The sequence below is a fragment of the Anomaloglossus baeobatrachus genome, chromosome 8 (assembly GCF_048569485.1).
Source record: "Anomaloglossus baeobatrachus isolate aAnoBae1 chromosome 8, aAnoBae1.hap1, whole genome shotgun sequence".
Lineage (NCBI taxonomy): Eukaryota > Metazoa > Chordata > Amphibia > Anura > Aromobatidae > Anomaloglossus > Anomaloglossus baeobatrachus.
The window spans coordinates 144,701,723-144,716,371 of record NC_134360.1 but is presented as its reverse complement, the minus strand read 5'-3'; positions in this window follow the sequence as shown (position 1 = coordinate 144,716,371).

The window sequence follows — 14,649 nt, the reverse complement described above, 5'->3', positions numbered from 1 at the left end:
GTTTAAAGTACTACAGCAGGTAAACCCAGTGGCATATCGACTCCAGCTCCCTCCACGCTGGGCTATAGCCAACACCTTTCACGTGTCCCTCCTGAAACCCGTACGACTTAATAAATTCTCGGGGTCCCTGCCGGCTCAAACCGACTCCCCGTCCGACGACCCTGAGTTGGCAAAACTTGTGGAGACAAAAGTCATACAGGGCAAGAGGTACTACCTCGTGGAGTGGGTCGGCCGTGGTCCGGAGCATAGATCCTGGGAGTTGGAGGATCATATCCGCGCCCCGGGTTTGATAGCGGCCTTCGAGCATGGACAGGGGGGGGGCCTAGGCGGGGGGGTAATGTTACATCTCGTGGCTCTCCTGAGGCAAGGACTGAGGCAGTCTCCCATTCCTTGCCTGCCACGAGCACTCCTGCTCAGCAGCGCCGAAGGTCTGCCAGACTGCGCAGTGTGCAGGAGATACCTTCTCAGAGAGGCAGCAGAAGGGTGACACCTAGTGGTTCTCCTGTTACAAGGAGTGGAGCGGTCTCCCATTCCTGGCCTGCCGCAGACTCTCCTGCTCAGCGGCCCCGAAGGTCTGCGAGGCTGCGCAATGTGCAGAGGTTTACTGCTCAGGGAAGCAGTGAGATTCCCGTTATCTCTGCACATTGTGAGACCGAGGATCCCGCCTTTATTTCCCAGAGGCAGGAGGGTGAGCATGTGCAATGCGTGGTGGGTCCTGATTCGCTCACTGAAGTCACACGGCTTGATGACAAGGCTGGTGACGTGGTGAATCCTGACTGGCCAGGCTGGGACGTCGTGGACCCTGATTGGGTCAAGTCCGTCATCTCCGCCTCGCGCCCGCCCTCGGGTGGAGCTGCACCTCCTTAAAAGCTCCCCCTGCCATCATGGCGGCGCGTGACCGTCCTTCTATGTTTGGATGTCTGGCAGCGTGCTGCCACGCCACTGCTCAGGCATTACTGTCTCTTGTGGGCTTGGCCCTTGCTGCTCCGGCAGTACCTCGTTTGCAGGCCGTGTTCCTGCCTTGCTGCTCCGGCAGTACCCCCGTCAACAGGCCGTGTTCCTGTCCCAGGTGAGCTCCTCAAGTCTCCATTGGACTCACCTGGTTATTGAAAGCACACGTGCGTGGGCACCTTTGTGCTACCCTCGTGCCATATTCTCGTGACTTCCACTGGCACACGTGCGTGGGCACCTCTGTGCTTCCCCGTGCAACAGGTACACCGAGCCGTGAGATCTGTGCCATACAACCCTCAGGGGTTAGGGCAGATCGGTGTACATAGATCGTCTGTGACATTCCAGACGATCGCTAGCAGCAACCCGCTCACTCTTCACCCACCATAGCGGCGGTCCCTTACACCGCACAGTGGACCTTGACCGGCGGAAGCAGTCCATTTCCCATCTTGGCACGCTTCCCCGGGTCCCCCTCGTAACACCTTACCCTATAAACAAATCTCAGACTCCGATGAAGAAAGCAATGTGGAGAGGAAAAACAACTCCAAAGAGCAACCCATCTCTAGATCTTTTATCAAACAAATTCTCTCCAAGGCAGTGGAGCCAGTGATAAAAGAGCTTTCAGATATCAAACAAGACATTGGCCAGATAGGCCAGAGGGTTGTGTACCTTGAAACTACACAATCCTCCATCATTAGCCACTCCAACACAGTTCTGTCATGTCTACAGTCATGGGAGGATAGTGTCAATTAAATATATGCTATTCTGGAAGACCATGAAAATAGACAACGCCGGAACAAGCTCCAGTTCGAAAGCTTCCCGGAATCAGTGGCTAATGAAGCACTAATTTCAGCCCTACAAATTAACAAATTATTTTCACTTGCCTCATATATGCCGAGGATCCTCCACTAATCAAGTTGGTCAGAACCCACAGATCTCTGAGACCTCGACCCAAGCAAAAGACCCCCTTGGGATATCATATGCCGTTTCTTAGATTACCGCATTAAAGGGCTTATACTAAGGAAGGCAAGAGAAGCTGATTCCATTAGCTATGAAGGATCAACGATCTTAATTTTCCAAGACCTAGCCGCCTCCACTTTAGCCAAAAGATGGCAGCTAAAACCGCTCACAGATGTGCTACATCAAAATCAATACCTACAGTGTATCGATGGCTCTTCCCTTTTGGTATTGCGATCTCAGCCAAAGAACAACGCTTCCAAACCAGAACTTCAACAGAAATACGGTAAGTCTGCAAAAAACTGGGGATTGCTCTGGAGAAACACCCAGATCTGGAAGCTTCCCACTCAGCCTTCTTACTTTAATCATTACCCGAAGCTGCATCATGGCACACCACCTTTACTCCAAAATCCCAGAGATCAAAGGGCAGGGCAGCAAAAAAGCTTCTAATGAACTCTAAGAGCACACTCCACTGAAAGGGAATCGGGACTTTCTGCGATTTTTGTTGTCCATTGACCGTACCATGGTCTTATACCCGCGTATGGTGAACTGCAGACTCTCATCCAGACACTGCTCCTTTTAGCATCTAATACCTCTAACACACTGCATTACTGCTTAAAAAAAGAAAAAAAAAGCTATGCAAACATTTCAAAATATCTAACACAACTAGAGTTAACAGTAGAACACTCCAATGTACCTAATTCCTAGAGCTGCAACTATCTCCTGCTGGATAAGGTGGAAGCTTTAAATTCTCTAGTCCCCCTTTGTATGTGTTTTGATATTTCCATATAAGATTTACTCATTTGTTTCCCTCTGTCAGCGATTGTTGTTGTTTTATAATCATTTCAATGTTATTGTATTGAAGATTTTCTTTCTGAATCTCTATCAAGATACCCATCATACTTCTCAATTTCTTCCTAGCATTATCTTGCACTTCTCGGTCTGGTCAAGTAATTCTCCACAGCTCACATTTTTCTTCCAAAGGACTCAACTATGACACCACACCACAAGGTATTTAAATTAGCAAATTTCAACACCCACGGTTTCAATTTCCCCATCCCTCAATCGCAAGCTCTTAATAGGTTCCGTAATGATAACTTTGATATCCTAATACTGCAAGAAACCCACTTCCAATCAGAGAAAATTCCCAGTTTTGGAAAAGCACACGATAACTGGTGGCACCACACCCCCTCACCTATCAGGGGTTCCAAGGGAGTCTCCATTGCTTTAGCCAAAGATATTCCCTTCTCACTCTACAACTCGATGGTAGACCCCAAATGACACTATATTTTGTTATAAAAGTCTTATTGGCGGGGTCGGTGGTGACTATAGGGAATCTCTATGCACCCAACAAAAAAAAAGCTGGTTACTCTCCACCCTTAAAAAATTCCACTCTTTTCTAGAGTGATTTCCAAATCTAGGTAGAGCGCTTAACCTTTTCCTGGAGCCACAGCTAAAAAGAGCTATATTTCATTTTGTGACCTCTCCCAAATCTAAAGCTCTCTAAACTCTCTTTCCCTGATAAATGTTTGGGGCTGTCTGCATCCGATGACCAGGGATTACATTTTTATTTCCCATCCACACAACTCCTATCAAAAGGTAGACTACATCTTTATACCCAGATCCCTCCTCCCCACTGTTACAAAAGCTGAAATTCTCCCAACCATACATGGACCACGCGATTGCCTCCGCTAGTTTCACGTTCCAAAACCATACTCCCTGCATCGAGTATGGAGACTGAATGAGTCACTTCTCTCCTCAGATAACAACACAAAACATATCTCTGAGTGCTTCACTAACTGTTTTAGAGAAAATGAATCCCCAGATGTCTATGCACCGGCTTTTTGGGAAGCCCACAAGTCTGTTGTCAGAGGGGAATTGATTTCAATCTCTTCACATCTTAATGAACAGAGGAAAACACAGGCACAAAACCTTTGTGATGACATGGACTCTGTCAGTGCCTAGCATGGGTTAAGTTTCTTAAAATTCAGCCATATATGATGACAGCTTGTTTATATACACTGGATAAGCCCCTCATTATTTCTACAAGATGCTTAGGAGTCTAGTGTTGCAGTTCATTTAATTGCCTTGGCCAGTAAAGGCCAGATACCCAGACATATCAATTAGCTGTCTCTCCCTCATCTCTGACAGAGACCATTCACTAGGGATATTTTTTATACGGCTTGAAATCTAGTCAAAAAGAGCACCATATTATCCACCAATCGTGAAGACCCCAATGGTCTGAATGGAGAGCTCAGGGGTATAAGAAGGAGGACTGTCCATTGCCCGGGTAGACTCTTGCTAAATGCTACCAATCTAGGACATGCGGATCCGATTGGCAAGCCATAACCGAACCTGGATTATAATACTATATGGACTTCAGCATCGAATGCAAGGATTCGGCTGAGCTATCAGAGACTACCTAAGTTAGGAATCCAGCTTGGGACAATCCAGTCACCTAACTACAAGTTTTGCGGTCCTCAGACAGCTTCCTAAATCTGGCGTTATTCCATTCTCGGTGGGTGCCCACCGAAAGTGGTGTGCTGCTGGTTTGGAGGCTCTGAGGCTAGAACATTCTAATTCCTGGTGAGCCAGCGGAAGGGTGAGAAACTGTTGCCAGTTACATTTTGTGGTTTTGCTGGTTATGTGCTATGTGCCGTTAATTGTTTGGGGATCCAATAAAGTCTTAATATCGTGATTCCCTCACCCTGTGTTATCTGAGTAGTGTTCTGCCCACGGTTGGTTAAGGAAGTAGGGCGTTCAGTTGGGATGAGGCCTTGGCCATGCTTTCTTTCCAAAGGTGGCCAGGCCAGCGGACGAGAGCACCCACTGACCCCCGTGTCTCCACAACCTTTATGAAGAAATCACAGCGTTGGAACTCCAGCATATGAGATCTCTTTCCCAACAGACATTAGAGGCCCTATCTGCCAAACATTTACTTCTTAAAGATTTGTTTATTAAACAATAAGCTAAAATATACTTAAGTTGGAAAAATCGCATGTTTCTGCATGGCGGTAAGGCTACGTGCCCACGTTGCGTATTTGCATGCAGTTACGCTGCGCATTGCACTGCAGCGTAACTGCATGCGTCCTGTGTCCCCTGCACAATCTATGAAGATTGTGCATAATCTATGCCCATGTTGCGTTTTAGAATGCAGCGATTTGCATGCTGCCAATCAATCAACTTCTTTCATGCGCTCTGCATGCTGTCTCCATTCTGTCTATAGGGAGAGGTAGCATCAAGAGCACACGAATTCTGCAGGAATTCTGCAGTCACCAAAGATTCAGAACGGAGCTTTTCAGCTGCGCTCTGAAGCGCACATGCAGTGACAAAGCGCTGCGGTGCAGAGCACACACACGTGGGCACATAGCCTAAGGCTTCAAAACTAATTATCTCATTGATTTAAAGAATGCAAATCAAAAAGGTCTGTGGAACCTCTGTTAGGAGTCTCGACACAGAATGTAGCCAGATATCCCTCTGGGAAAGACCTATCCGAGGAGTGGCTCTTTTTAGGAGACCACCATAACCACCATATTAAGTGGCCCTTTTAGTCAATATCCAGCTCTTGATGAGTTTAAAGATATGACAAGGGAAATACCAAGGCCAGGTATCCATCCACAGACAGCTATTTCGGGGTATTGCCCCTCATCAGTGTGGAGTAGGATTCTAGCTAGGTGGGAGCAATGCCTAGTAGACCAGCAAGACAAAACAATCCCTGATCTCAGGGAGACCAGTCAGAGAACACACTGCTGGCAGCCAGCAAAGGCACTCAACACAGAGAAATCCTATGTGGATTGCCCCCTGGGAAGTATGCAAATCAAAAAGGTCCGTGGAGCCTCCGTCAGGAGTCTCGACACGGAAAATAGCCAGATATCCATCCGGGAAAGACCTAGCCAAGCAGTGGCTCTTTTTAGGATACCATCATAACCACCATGTTAAGTGGCCCTTTTAGTCAATATCCAGCTCTTGACGAGTTTAAAGATATGACAAGGGAAATACCAAGGCCAGGTATCCATTCACAGACAACTGTTTCAGGGTATTGCCCCTCATCAGTGTGGAGTAGGATTCTGGCTAGGTGGGAGCAATGCCTAGTAGACCAGCAAGAAAAAACAATCCCTGATATCAGGGAGACCAGTCAGAGAAAACACTGCTGGCAGCCAGTGAAGGCCCTCAACACAGTGAAATTCTAGGTGCATTGCCTCCTGGAAAGTATACAAATCGAAAAGGTCCGTGGAGCCTCTATTAGGAGTCTCGACACGGAAAGTAGCCAGACGTTCATCCGGGAAGGAGCTAGCCAAGGATTGGCTCTTTTTAGGATAGCACCATAGCCACCATATTAAGTGGCCCTTTTAGTCAATATCCAGCTCTTGATGAGTTTAAAGATATGACAAGGGAAATACCAAGGCCAGGTATCCATCCACAGACAGCTGTTTTGGGGTATTGCCCCTCATCAATGTGGAGTAGGATTCTGGCTAGGTGGGAGCAATGCCTAGTAGACCAGCAAGACAAAACAATCGCTGATCTCAGGGAGACCAGCCAGAGAAAACACTGCTGGCAGCCAGTGAAGGCCCTCAACACTGTGAAATCCTAGGTGCATTGCCTCCTTGAAAGTATACAAATCAAAAAGGTCCGTGGAGCCTCTGTTAGGAGTCTCAACACGGAAAATAGTCAGATATCCCTCCCGGAAGGCCTTGCTATTTCCCTTGCTATATCTTTAAACTTGTCAAGAGCTGGATATTGACTAAAAGGGCCACTTAATATGGTGGTTATGGTGGTCTCCTAAAAAGAGCCACTCCTTGGCTAGGTCTTTCCCGGAGAGGCTAGGTCACTCCTAACAGAGGCTCCATGGACCTTTTTGATTTGCATACTTCTCAGGGGGCAATGCACCTAGGATTTCACTGTGTTGAGTGCCTTCGCTGGCTGCCAGCAGTGTTTTCTCTGGCTGGTCTCCCTAAGATCAGTGATTGTTTTGTCTTATTGATTAAAAGAATGCAATCACGTATTTTCGTTTTGTCCATGCATTAAAAACTTCTAAAGGCCAGCGAAGCCTTCACTACTTCCAAATTTTGGCTGAATTCCATCAATATTACTCAGTTATACCAAATTCGTCTTGAGAGCCATCAATTGGAAATAGAAAATAGGAAATTGAGCATTCAGTTTTACCTCACTAAACTTAACCTGCCTAAACTTTCTCCCTCCCAACAAGCAACCTTAACCAGGCCGTTTACTCGATCGGAAGCCCAGTCCACAATAACAAAGAACCCTTCAGGGAAAGCCCCTGGCCCACATGGTCTATACATTATATATTACAAAAGATTTATTAGAACATTAGGAGGCCACCTCCTAAATACATGCAATGCGGTTCTGTAAGGAAAACCATTTCCAAAACAAGCATTGAGGCCCACATTTCCCTCATTCGTAAAGAGGGTAGTGAATAGGGGCCCCAGATGGGGATCCTATCCATGTGGGGACTGTGGTGCTTGCACACAAATGGAAAGATCCTTTGAATTCTATGATTCATCTAGATCTAATACATATAAAATATTACACTATATTAATTATCGATCTACAGGTATAGTTTATTAGGCAATATGCCCTTGCAGCCTAATATATGTTGGCCTAACTTCTAGGGAGTTCAGGACGAGGATCATGGAGCATATCCGGCCATAAAGAGTGCGGCAAAGTTGAAAAAAACTGAAGAAATTGACATGTTTAAAAATATTCCAAAACACTTGAGAGAAAAACACAATTGTAACTGGAGAATGTTAAAATTCAGAGGAATAGATAAGGTCCATTTAGGTGCAAGAGGGGGTGATCTCAAAAGGAAAAGGTGAGCTCAAAAGGTAAGCTCAAAAGGAAGTCCGGTGGATTACCACCTTGGACACTATTAAACCCAAAGGGTTAAATGATATGGTGAGCTTCAAACCATTTTTGAAATATAGATAGTTCACGACAGTTTGTGCATGTGTGTGGGGGGGATGACACATGTCCTGCATACTTCACCACTGTTTTAAAAGTTTTTCTAAAGGTTTTAATTTTTAATTTGTGTTTTTAAATTTTGTTCACTATTTATCACAGAACTGTGAGACCGGTTTCCCTAACCTACAACAAGCTGAATTCGTTAATGTGGGTGTGATTTGGAGGGCTTTAAGAACAAGCTTGAATAAAAGAACTGAACAGATGCTTATTTTTATGGATATACAAGCTTATTTTTATGGCTATACGAGTATACGACTATAATATATAATATAAGTATGTTCTCTTTGCCACTTATAAACTATGGTAATAATACGTGTGTATATTAATAACACACACTGCTTGCCCTTAACTTTGCCCACAGTGAATATGGAGGTTATGGACACTCTGTACGTGCGCGCGTGGCCCAGGCTTCGGCTCCCTTCCCTGCTGTGCCCGGCGTCCAATTGTATGTCAGATCGGCGCGCAAGTGCGGTTTGGATTTCCGGGACACCGGCCGCGGCGGTGAATTCGGCGTAGGCTGGGCTACGCGCGCCATCAGCTACAGGTGTATATTACAGGAGAGGTATTTAAGGAGCCGGTTCCACTGTCCCTGCACCTCCGGACGAAGCTCCGTCGAAACGTGTTGGGGTGCAGGGCGGTGTGACCAGGAACCAGGGCATGGCAACATCAGGTGGCTAATTTGAGGGGTGGGATTCCCCATACTGCTCAAGGGACAGCGGGTTAAGTGTGGCAATGGTTAGGCTGTTTGGGGCTGTTTATATTTACTAAACGTCATATTTTCCCACTTGATCTACTTCCATCTAGCCACCTTGTCTACAATAGTGGAACTTTTGGAATTATTTCAGGATTTTCACATCAGGTTTGCAATTGGACTAATATATATATGGTTGTATTTGCACATATATAGATTACCTATGATAATAATTGCTGTACAATATTTGGGATGTGTGCAATATGACAAAGTTCAATATGGCAGTATGTGAGGCCAGGATTGAAGCACTATAACTAAGCATTTTATCCATATATATACTTATTTGCTCAATATAATATTGCATATACATGAATTGATTGCTCTTCTGATGTTACATTATTTTTGGTTTCACTATATGTATTGAGATGTATATTTTGTCCTATATAATTGCTATGCATGTAACCTAGGTCACACTGCCCTGTGAGTTGTTTTCCTTAACGTATATCTTGTTTTTATAAAGCACTATCTGCACTGTGTGTAACCATAAAAAATATAAAAAATAATTTTTCTACTAATAAAATAAATTTATTTATTCAATCCACTTGGAGACTAATTTAACTATATAATTTTTTCATATATAACTATGAGTCAATTGTAGGTAGATATAAAGATCCGGATTGTTGTGGCAATTATAGACCAATTTCACTTCTAAATGTGGATCTAACAATTTATGCCAGCATGCTTGACAACCATATACAGTAGCTGCCCTTCTGCCCTCACTCATATCACCTGACCAAACGGGATTTACTAACGGGAGAGAAGGAAAGTATAACTCTTTGCACATCCTGCACCTCATTCTATTCTCTAAACTTCCCAAATTACCCTTGGTGCTTCTAAGCACGGACACCGAAAAAGCATTCCATAGAGTGTATTGGACTTTCCTTCAGGAAATGGTAAGGAGTTTTCACATCCCCCCTGACATAGTACAAACAATAATGCAAATGTATACATACCCCACAGCTAGGATTAAAATAAACAACACGCTTACTTCCCCCTTTGCTATCAGAAATGGAACAAGGCAGAACTGCCCCTCTCCTCTTTTTTTTGTCATGGTGATGGAGCCTCTGATAAGGACCATCCAACAATGCCATGAAATAACAGGAATCAAACTACAAGGGATACACCAAAAGTCGGCGGCATTTGCCAACGATCTCTTGGTAATAATGTTCTAACCTGAAAGAGGCATCCCTGCACTTATGAATATTTTAGACGTATATGGCCTTGCGTCAAACTTCAAAATAAATCTATCACAATCCGAGGCTATTGGTTTCAATGTCCCTTTAAAGTCTATCATAAACTTTAAAAATGTATTCTCACTTCCGGGAGGCGGAGCTACGAGGTAGCTGCTTTTATCATGAGCTCCTGCAGCAGCCTAGGCCAAAAACGTTATCCAGGCCCATCCTAACATCTCAAGGCTGCAGGGATAAGGCCAGGAAAAGGGGCGCACATCAGGCCCGGCTCTCCTGATACTCCGGAGGGGAAAGGTGTATACTGCACCATAAAGAAAGGAGTGCTTTGACACAAAGCACCAGGCTGCAGGCTGTGGGCTGTGCTGCACAGAGGAACGCTGCCCATCCTCCCTGCTCCCCCTGCAGATGTGCCACTGCAAACGGAAAGCACCCGGGACCTGGTAAGAGAGGGGTTAAATATCAGGCACTAACATCCAGAAGGAGACAGGGAAGGGGACTGAAGTGCTTCCAGCGGCAGCCATAGTTTTCAGTGAACTCTCACACACTCCCCTCCCTGCCACAGAAGAAATAGTGAAACACTGAGCAGCAGCAAGCTCAGCAAACAGGACTGCACGCTGTGTTTACCTGTCACACAGAGCTCCGTGGACAGGCCCACCGCCTGAGATACTGTGAGTGAGGAGGGAGCTGAGAGCCCCTGGAGACATTCGGCTGTGAGAGCAGGTCAGGAGATAAACAGGGGGCTGTGAAGGGGGCAGATACATCCCTGCAGGTCTCATCTTAAATGGCTGCTGCACAAGGCCTGTAATCTGCAACAGTAAACAGAGGCAGATAAGCCTGAAGTGCATCACAGCTCAACTTGATTAACCCCTACTTCACCAGCACTGACAGTATAGAAGAGGGTGAAAAACAAAAAGAAGTGGGATCAGTCATCTGGCCTGCCTCCTGCCCTTCTGACTGGTCTTTTTCAAGTAACATCTATACACTCTCATACACAGCGTGGAAATAATTGTGAAACAGCCAAGTTTACCACACAGATGTAATTAAGCCTATGTTATTGTGACGTCACCACAGTCTCTAAAGAAGCTCCATATTTACAGTTCTTACTATGGATACATTTGTGGGTAAGAGCAATGCCACACAACCAAGTAAAGGAATTAGACCGCAAAGACGAAACCAAAATGCACCCCCATCACCAGGTGCTTCCCCTGAGGCAACTACAGACCCACACCAGGACACTGCTAAGGCCATCACGGATCTCTTGATGCCGGTGATTGATGGGCGGCTGGCAGCCTTCCAGTCTTCATTAGACATTATAGTCACCAAAGTTAATGCCCAGGGTTCAAGGCTAACAGATGTGGAGCAGAGGGTCTCTGACATGGAGGACTCTGTAAAGGAAATTTCAGAGATGCTGGAGAGCAGGAATAAGGACATTGCTGTATTGCTGGACAAGGTAGATGATCTTGAGAACAGGTCCAGACGCAATAATTTAAGGTTGGTGGGCGTCCCTGAATCGGTTCGGCAAGCTGATCTACTGAAACTCACTTCAGAATGGCTACCAGGAGCTTTGAAATTGGATCTAAAGTCGGGGCCAATTGCTATTGAAAGGGCCCACAGAGTGGGCCCACTTCGAAATGATGGAGAGGTCAGACCCAGACAAGTAATTTTTAAGGTCCTGGACTTCCAAGACAAGATCAGATTGCTGACAGCATTTAGAAAAAATCGCTCACTTACCTACAATAACTCTAAACTGCTTTTGTTCCAAGATTACTCAGCAGCCTTGACAACAAGACGCAAAGCCTTCAATCCAGCATGCAAACTATTGGCGGAAAAAAATATTCGCTTCAGTCTACTGTATCCTGCTGTTCTACGCTTCACTACAGGGGGAAAGAATTGGACTTTTGAAGATCCTAAGTTGGCTTTAAATTACCTTCTTCAGGAAAATGGAGCTTTGCCAGCAGTCAACACAGACACTTAAATCGGAGACGTCACTGTGCTACAGTTCTGATGTTCATTCTGTTTTTCCTTTTTTTTTTCAGTGTCAGGACTGCCAGAGAGGCAGGTGACATTGCCATTAGATTAAGGTTTTTGTTTAGATGGGAAGGGGTTAGGGGGCTCTGTGTGCGTACCTTTAGTTTAGCTCTCATATAGGTTGTCGCGTTTACTCGCTGGGATGGACGAGGGAACCCAAATAGGTTGTTTATAAGTTTACAATTAATTCCTCCTTCTGGAATAGGATAAATGACTAACACAGAGAGCACAAATGTGTCCACGATTAAATCGCTGTATTGGTGCTCCTGGAATGTTAACGGGTTAAACTCTCCTATTAAGAGGAAAAAAGTTTTAAATTATCTACATCGTTTAAATTGCCATATTGTCTTCTTACAGGAAACACACTGGATGAAGGGCAATCACCTATTTCTTCACAGCAGAAAATATGCCGTATGCGCAGAAGCGTCATTTACGAGAAAACAAAGAGGGGTAGCTAAATTGATCAATAAGCATATTAGTTATGAAGTTCTGGAGGTTTCAGAGGACCCTATGGGGAGATTATTATTGGTGAAAGTGAAGATAGAGGGCACTATCTATAACTTAGCAAACATATATGCACCAAATATTCCTGATCCACAGTTCAGAGCCAGATTGATCGAAAGTATCACAGGTTGGGATATGACTAATTTAATTGTAGGCGGAGATTTCAATGAGGCTCGTGATGGAATTTTAGACAGGTCAAGTCCCCAGCCATCTCCTCTATTGGCGCTCCATAGTGGTTTGCAATATCTCGTCAATCAATTGGGACTAATAGACACATGGCGCATGCAGCACCCAATAGATAAAGATTATACATTTTATTCACATGTCCATGACTCACATACACGGATTGACTATTGGCTACTAAGCCCAGCACTGATGCCACATTTACTTTCCTCCAACATCCTAGACATCTGTATTTCGGATCATGCACCGGTTACTTTTAATTTGTTATTATCTACCACAATACTACGGGAAAGAAGGTGGAGGTTTCCTTCATATTTATATCAATCTGAGGATTTCAAAGCTTCTTTACAAAACTACTGGAGCTTTTATGAGAAGGATAATCACGAGCATAGTGGGGACGCTGGTTTGTATTGGGCTGCCTCCAAGGCAGTAGTAAGAGGTCAGATAATATCATATGTCAGCCATAAGAGAAAAAAGCTCCTGGAACAAACTATATCAGCACAAAAACTTCTCACGCAGGCATATAAAGATTTTAAAAATAACAACACGGATGCGACAAAACAACATTTCTTAGAGGCCAAGGAGGCGGCGGACACCTTGGCCCATGAGATGGCACTTAGTAACCTGGACTACCAGAAACATAAATACTTTAAATGGGGCAACAAACCTGGGAAATTACTAGCTTCTTTAACCAAACCCTTTAGAACCACCACTAGAATCCACAAAATTAAAAAGAAAGATGGTACCATCGTAACAAAAGATGAGGAAATAGTGGAGGAGTTCAGGGCATTCTTTGGCTCGCTGTATGAGGCGGAACCGAGGGAGGTTGACGGGGAAGCTGATTTTATCCATGGTACCATAGCGCCCATCTTGACAAAGGAACAAAGAGTAGTACTAAACGCCCCTATAAATATTTCAGAAATAGTAAAAACTATTGGCACTCTTAAACTAGCCAAAAGCCCAGGGCCCGACGGATTTAGTAACGAATATTATAAGATCTTGGGAGCCTCTATCGGTCCTCATCTATGTGCAGTGTATAATAAGATAGTCACAGATAGAATAATTCCCGACAGGTTCAATGAGGCAAACATTATAGTTTTACCTAAGCCAGGAAAAGACCCACTACAGGTGGAGGGATACAGACCCATCTCATTACTCAACTCTGATTTTAAAATCTTTACTAAAATACTAGCTGGTAGATTACAACAAGTGATTCCAGATCTTATTCTGCCCTTCCAAACGGGATTCGTGCACGGGAAATCCATCACCTATAACATCAGGACGGCTATTGGGGCTATCTCTTATAGCAGGAAGCATAGATGTACCAAACATATAGTAGTTAGCCTTGATGCGGACAAGGCCTTTGACAGGGTCTCTTGGGCCTATTTACATAATCTTTTGGCATGTCGCCAGGTGGGATCCTGGTTTTGCGAAGCAGTCAAGATGATATACACAGAACCCAAATCCAGACTATCTATAAATAATACATTCTCTGAGCCATTTCAGGTACAGAGGGGAACGAGGCAGGGGTGTCCCTTGTCACCTTTATTGTTTCATTTGGCTCTGGACCCAATGTTGAGGACCCTAAATAATTTAGCAATATTTCAGGGCATGAGAGTCGGTGGGACAACAATTAAACTTTTGGCTTTTGCCGATGATATTTTATTGTTTATTGCCAATCCCTCTCAAGCGATTCCAGAGATAATGAACACATTGAATAATTTTGGAAAGGCCTCAGGCTTCAGGGTAAATTACAAAAAAACTGAGGCATTGGCAATGTACAAATCAGGTAAAATTGATAACAACTTATTTCCCTTCCAGTGGTGTACCAGGTCCATTAAATATTTGGGGATTCAGCTCCCAGCAAACCCCTTGTTACTATATCAAATTAATTATAAGCCTCTTATAAATTCATTAATACATCTACTCCAATCTTGGAAACATCTGAAAATATCCTTTTCGGGCCGATGTCACTTAATTAAAATGGTAGCATTCCCCAAAATAATGTTCTTATTTCAGACTCTCCCGTTGCTTCTACGCAAATCAGATATTAAGCTACTAAATTCATCCTTTGGAAAATTCATTTGGGCGCACAAGGGGCGTACTAGG